Consider the following 7,471-nt stretch of genomic DNA (forward strand, 5'->3'; position numbering starts at 1 on the left):
CTTTGGGCCTTTTCTGTATATGTAGTACCAAGGAATCAAACCCAGGGTTTCACGCATGCTAGGCAAGCACTCTACCACTAGGCCACATTCCTAGTCCCCAGATGTTTCTATGTTAAAAGTGCTTTTTACTTTGAATAATAGGATCTTTGCAAAAGACTGAAACCGATGTTCTTCCCCTAAAGGGTAATGAAGACTGAGAGCTTTCTACTTGTATAGTTGGACATGCAGCTCCTATTGTAGTTAGAAATCTGAAGAAAAAAATGAATTCAAATTGTACTGATACACAGTGAACTATCAGAAACTAAGAAATTGTTTAATAGGCTTGAAATATTTAATAAAAAGGTCACTGAGCACAATGTAGACCTTAGCACTTTTGTAACCACTATCTAATTTGCTCCTTTCTCAAATGGCATAGCAGAGGTACAGATGTACATCAGTTTGATCAAGAGCATAAAACAACAATCAGGAAGGTACCAGTTTCCAGATATTCAGATACCTTTATATTATTTCCCTATAATTGTATGAAAAGCATTGCAATTCATGGATACTTCTTGAAGGGAAGAGGCATCTGAACTTAAATTCCAACAAAAGATGATGAAACCTTTGCATATTTTCCTCCACTGGCAGTACTGGCCATCAACCAAATATATTTGAAAAAGACATGTTCACATTGGGCCGGGAGTTTGGCCTAGTGGTTAAAGTGCTTGCCTAGCATGCATGAAGACCCTGGTTCAATTCCTCGGCATCACATACATAGAAAAAAGTCGGAAGTGGTGCTGAGGCTCAAGTGGTAGAGCTCTATCCTTGAGAAAGTCTGAGGACAGTGCTCAGGCCCTGAGCTCAAGCCCAGGACTGGCAAAAAAAACCCCAAACAAACAACAAAAAAACCCGACATGTTCACAGTATCTTATCCTTGTAATAAGAAAATACACTGTTTAGGGCTCTAGTATTATCCACCCTCTCTTAGCTAACCAACAATACTTCAACAGATTTTAGCTTCAATAGTACTTCTGGAAAGAACCATCACAGATTCCCAAATTAAGTCTGATTACACTGACATTTGCTTCCGAATCACCTTATTCATTTCCCATGTCATAACTCTCATCTCGAGTTTTAGGAGTGTTTCCCCATGCTAGAGCACAATTTCTTTGAAGACAGAAACAATCCCTGGTTTCCGCATTGACAGATTTCCACTACCTGGCTTGGAGTAGAGTAGTCTTAGTGGTGGTTGAGTAAATAGAAAATGCCATAAAGGATCTTGTGCCAGACAGAGAACTCAGCCATCTACAAGGACTGGGTTGATGAGACAGAGTCATGATACATCAGAACAAAGAAAAGTTCAACAGAGCACAAGGAGGAGGACAGTGAGAGGATAGACGAGAGGAGCTAGTGGAAGTCTTATCAATCATGAAGGCTGAAGTCATGGTGAGAATTTAAAATTTAAACTTTATTCCACTGGCAGTGAAAAGACATTGCATTTGGTTTGCCTATTTGTTAGTTGGTTGATTAGGATTTTGTGGAGAAGGGCCAATATTGGGGCTTCAACGAAGGCTTTATGTTCTCGTTTGACTTTTTTGTTTATGCCTGGTTCTCTACCATTGAGCAATGCTTCCAGTTCTGGCTTTTTGTGAATTGATTGGAGATAAGAAGTCTTGAGGATTTATCTGCCCAGGAAATCTTCAAACTGACACTTGTAGGTCTCAGCCTCCAGGGTACCAGGATTATAAGTCCAAACCACTTGGAATAGCATTGTGACATTGCATTATTTTTTAAGTAAAGAAATAGTCTTGTAAATCAAGGTTTAATTGAATTTTGAACATGGAGCTGGCAAGAATGCAGTAATTACTTAGACTCACCATTCAGCAGAACAGTTTAACACACAGAAGAGGGCATCAAACTCTGACTGAAGCAGGGTATTGAAAGTGATTTCAAATTGTCATGTAGTGATTTGAGGTTGGGCAATAATAGTGTAGCTGTTCTGGGCAATTTGTTTTGTTTTTGTCCAGTGTAGATGAATAGAAAACACTGAAAGAGAAGCAGGTTTTAGTTAATGGAGGTGAACTTCTGGAAATATGTATTCTAATCAAGCCCTGAAGCAAAAGAAATAAATATCTAAATTCAAACTCTTTTGTAGCCTAAACCACCTGAGTCTTATAATGAAAGCTCCCAGTAGGATCAAGTTCTTCACACAAGAAAGACATTAAGACTCATTAATATTTTGGAAAGAAAAAGGGTAACAGAAGGTTTTGTTGTTTTGTTTGTGTTTAAAAATGGGAGAGAATAAAAGTCTTACTTAAAATTGACTGGTTTTTGTTTTTTTTTAGGGGAATGGAGATTGAACTCAGGACCTCATTCAAGTGTTGTATTACTTGAGCTATATCCCCCATCTTTTTGCTTTGTAGTTTATTACATAATGTTTTCCAATTTGCTAGCCTTGGGGTTAGTCTAGGACTGGACCCTCTATCTCTGCCTACTGTGATAGGGAATCACTGGGTTTGCATCTGCTTATCAAACAATAGAGATTATAGACATGTAGCACCACTCCCAGCCCCTTGAAACTGGCTCTTTTTTTTTTTTTTTTTTTGTATTTTAAACTTAGTGCCTTGGTTTGAACTCAAAGCATCTTGCTTCCTAGGTAATGCCACTACTGTGGAGCTATACCTCCAGCTCTATTTTGCATTGGTTATTTTTGAAATAGAGTCTCATTTTCTGCCTGTATGCATGCTTGCATGGTGATCTGCCTATTTTAGGCTTGTTATAATAACAAAAACAAAGGATGTGCTCCAGGCTCGGTTGAGAAGGGGTCGCTAACGTTTTTTGCCTGGTTGTGGTATTGAACCTTCCAATCTCATCAATGATTACAGGTAAGAGCCACTGGTGCCTGGTAAAATAGACTCTTCTTCAATGTTGAGCTATGATATTGGGAACAATTGAAATGGTTCACAAAACCCTGATAAACATTCCTATCAGTAAGATGATGGCTATAATGATCTGCTCAAGTAGAGGCTTGGATATTCAAGTCCAAGTTTCACTAAGGGAAGCACAAGGATCGAATGGTCATGGCATTGTTACTGGCAGGAGCTATGTCTACTCATGACACTAGAAGACAGATTGCAAAAGGAAATAGACATTATTTTTGCTAGTCCTGGGGCTTGAACTCAGGGCCTGTGGGCTACCCTCAGGCTTTCTCAAGGCTAGAGCTCTACCACTTAAGCCACAGCACCATTTCTGGCTCTTTCTATGCATTCGGTACCAAGGAATCGAACCCCAGTCTTTATGCCTGCTAGGCAAGCATTCTACCACTAGGCCAAACTCCCGACCCAGAAAACAGACATTTTTGTGTGCACAAAAGCTGACTGAAGTTAAAAACTCCCACCCATGGAGCTCATACTCAATCATGGGGCAGGTATTGCCAAGGAGGAAGTTGGCATTGTAAGACTTTTGAAATAAACAACTACTTAGTTTCCCTTTTTTGTATTACTAGATCCTATTTTACAAATATCTAAGCTTCTATGTTTAAATCTTTTAAAATGAAGGAAGTCTCTCAGAGAGAGACAGAGAGAAAGACACACACACACACACACACACACACACAGAGAGACAGAGAGACAGAGACAGAGACAGAGAGAGACAGAAACAGAGAGACAGAGAGTATCACTCCTGGGGCCTGGGTACTGTCCCTGAACATTTTCGCTCAAGACTAGTGCTTTACTACTTGAGCCATAGCCCTACTTCCTGTTTTTTGATGGTTAAGTGGAAATAAGAGTCTCATAGACTTTCCTGCCTGGGCTGGCTTTGAACCATGATCCTCATATCTTAGCCTGCTGAGCAGCTAGGACTACAGGGGTGAGTCACCGGCACTCAGTTTTATATCCTTCTAAGAAATAATTTGAGGACTGTAGGCATGGCTCAAGTGGTAAAGTACTTGCCAAGTACTTTTGAGGTCCCGGGTTCATTCCTCAGTATCACCAAAAAAGAAAGAAGGCAAAAAAAGAGTTTGAAGTTTCTTGGCACAAAGGAATGGTATTTGAGAGGGAAATGTGATTTGACCATTCCACATTGTGTGTGTGTGTGTGTGTGTGTGTGTGTGTGTGTGTGTTACAATCCTCATACCCATTTTTATTTTTTGGCCAGTCCTGGGCTTGAGCTCTGGGCCTAAGCACTGTCCTTGGCCCTGTTTAGCCTTCTCAAGTCTAGAGCTCTACCACTTGAGCCTCAGCACCACTTTTGACTTTTTTTTATGTATGTGGTACTGAGGAATCGAACCCAGGTCTTTGTGCATGCTAGGCAAAGCACTCTATCACTAGGCCAAACTCCCGGCCCTTCATACCCAAATTATGTTTAACTGAAGGTATTTAGAATACATTTTTTAGGTTTAATGTTACAAAGATTTGGAATGTAGGCGTCCATTATAGAGATAATTATAGAAGTTTATTTATGAATATATTCACATTTCAACATCCACAAATGCAGAGTCAGTTCACAAGGAAGGAAATTTTCTATTGCCAAAGACTCTCCAATTGTAAGCATTCCGAAGCAATGAATGCATGTACCTTTTTTGGACACAGTTTAACAGATAGCCTCAGAAGTATTTTAGCTTTAAAAGACATTTCAGCAGCTTACATGGTGTGACCAAGGTCATCTTCCTAACATCAGCTCCCTTCCCCCTTTGTATTTCACGATATCACCAAGATTTATGAAGTCTGCAGCAGCAAAGGCAAATGCTATAACCACTTCCAGCCCCATCATCGTCCCCATTATCTTGCTAATAATGGAGCTACCTTAGCTGAGCTTTTTAAAACCCAACTACCATCCAACTGTTTTCCATTAAGTCTACTGCATAATTCTCTTAGACAAGGGAGCCAGCCAGGAAAATTCCTATAATCTTTGGGACAAGAGGGTTAAGAGGAAACATCAAGAGACCAAGACTCAGAGAAGGGCCCTGGAAATGTTGGCATCTAAATAGCACCACACCCCTACATCCATGTCACCTCTGAATGTGTGGCTACCCTGCTGCATATGGGCTTCATTTAACACTTACCAGACAGTAAACAACACAGCCTCCAGCTGCTCACAGAAGTTTTCATTTGTTCCAGTCACTTTGGCCAAAACGTTGGGACTATCAGTGCTTTATCAGCAAATGTTTGGGGAGCTCTGTATCTTTCTTTTGAGTGTTTATGTTGTAATGACATAAAAATGGGGTTTTGAACTTGTGCTTGTTGGGCAGGTACTCGTCCATGTGAACCATGGCTCCAGCTCTTTTTTTATGTTAGTTTGGGTAGGGTTGGGAGCTCTGTATCTTTAGAATGTAACTAGGTCCAACTGTCTCACCTACGAGCGTGGTATAGCCACAGTTATCTTTCATTGAAATTACTGCAGTGGCCTCTTATCTCCCACTTCTACCCTTGGCCTCAGTTCTTAGCAAGTAGCCAGGATCCTTTCCAAATGTAACCAGATCTAAGTTATATCATGCTGGGTTTTTGCTGTTGTTGTTATTCAAAATCCTCTAATCCTTGTCTCACTCAAGGTCACCCTAACCACATTCAGGCCTTCTACCTTCCCTCACCCCATAATCCTGTATCCCAGGTTTTTTGTTGTTTTTGTTTTTGTTTTTTTTTTTTTTTTGCCATTTTTGATTGTCTACCTTCAACTACAGCATCTTTGTTCTAAATGTTCCCTCTGTCCATAATACCCATGTCTTGTGTCTAGTTCACTCTTCTCCCAGTCTCTGCTCAACTGTCATTTCTTGTCTAGATGGCAGGCCTTATACCCCTGCTCACATAGCTTTAAATTATGCCTTACCCACTCCAATCCTCCCTCTTCTGCTTTACTTCTATCTGCTTTGCCTTAGCTCTTATCATCTTTTAACAAAGCATGTCATTTCTTTCTTTGTTACATTTATGAATTCATGTCTGTTTCCCCAAGGAGAATTGAGTTCATTCTGGTCTTCTACATATCTGGGGCCTAGAACAGTGCCTGGTGCACACTGGTTCCCAATGGATGTGCACAGAATGAATACATGAACAAAACGCTTGGAATTAGTTCCTATTATTATCTCAAACTTGTGGGAAGGAAGGAGACAGTCATGTGAGGTATCAGGCTGTGATTTGTTCAACGAATATTTACTGGTTATGAATGTGCCACAGGCACTGTGCGAGGACCTAGAATGTAACAATTAGAGACACTTCTTCCCATGTCACGAGATCATCTTCTGGAAAGTCTCTAGAAATAAATACAGTAAACGTTGCATCTTGGGTGACAAGTACCATAAAAAAGAGGAGAATGAGATCAATGGGAGCATAGAGGAAGAAGTGACTGCTCTGAACATGTTGGAAGGGCATCAGGGCAAGTATTGGTGAGAATCAGAGCTACCCAGTGAGTGGGTAAGATGGAGAAGGGGATTCTGGGCCAAGAACAGGGCAAGGGTGAGGGTCTCCAATAGCTTGGCACAGGAGCTGGCAACATGGCAGGAATGCACCGGGCACATAAGGAGGGCAGGAGATGAGGGGCAGAAGCAGATTGAGAGGGAAGTGCCAAGAGGACAGACATTACCCAACGCTCTTAGTGGGTCCCTGAAGGAGGTACATGGTGAATGGTGGGCTGTACCCCAGATGTCAGTTTTCCCCACTAGCACTTCACTAGGGAGAGGCCCCTAGAGAAATAAGGAATAAGAAATGAGAAAATAAGAAAGGTTTTTCCTCTTCCCCTCCATGATTTTATTTATATATTCTTTTTTTTTGAAATGGAACCACACACGTGTGTGTGTGTGTGTGTGTGTGTGTGTGTGTGTGTGTGTGAAGGCTTAGGCATTGTCCTTGAGGTTTTATTTTTGCTCAAGGATGCCTGTCTACTATTTGAGCCACAGCTCCATTTCTAGCCTTTTGGTGCTTAATTGAAGATATGTGTCCCATGGACTTTCCTGCTCAGCCTGGCTTTGAACCATAGTCCTTAGATGTCAGTCTCCTGAGTAGCTAGGGTTACAGATGTGAGCCCATTATACATGTTTTTTTTTGCCAGTCCTGGGCTTTAGCTCTGTCCTTGGGCTTTCCTCAAGGTTAGAGCTCTACCACTTGAGCCTCAGCACCACTTCTGGCTTTTTTCATTGTATATGGTACTAAGGAATCGAACCCAGGTCTTTGTGCATGCTAGGCAAACACTCAACCACTAGGCCAAATTCCTGCTCCCCCCCTTTTTTTTTCCAGTCCTGGGCTTGAGCTCAGGGCCTGAGCACTATCCTTGGACTTTCTCAAGGCTAGAGCTCTACCACTTGAGCCTCAGCACCACTTCCGGCTTTTTTCTATGTATGTGGTACCGAGGAATTGAACCTGGGTCTTCGTGCATGCTAGGCAAGCACTCTACCCCTAGACCAAACTCCCAGCCCCCCCATTATACATTTTATAAACTGCATTTATTAATGTAATAAATTGGTGAAATATTATGCTGTTATACACCCTCCAAAACAACAGTGAAG

General features: G+C 41.3%; 1 protein-coding gene across 4 annotated transcripts in view; it reads left to right on the forward strand.

Moving 5' to 3' along the window:
* Positions 1-7,471, forward strand: part of Nmnat2 (nicotinamide nucleotide adenylyltransferase 2) — a 173,236-nt gene that overhangs the window by 42,206 nt on the left and 123,559 nt on the right. The gene's annotated exons all lie outside the window — the stretch shown is intronic.

The sequence above is a fragment of the Megascapheus bottae genome, chromosome 10 (genome assembly GCF_031878675.1).
Source record: "Megascapheus bottae isolate mThoBot1 chromosome 10, mThoBot2.hap1, whole genome shotgun sequence".
Classification (NCBI taxonomy): domain Eukaryota; kingdom Metazoa; phylum Chordata; class Mammalia; order Rodentia; family Geomyidae; genus Megascapheus; species Megascapheus bottae.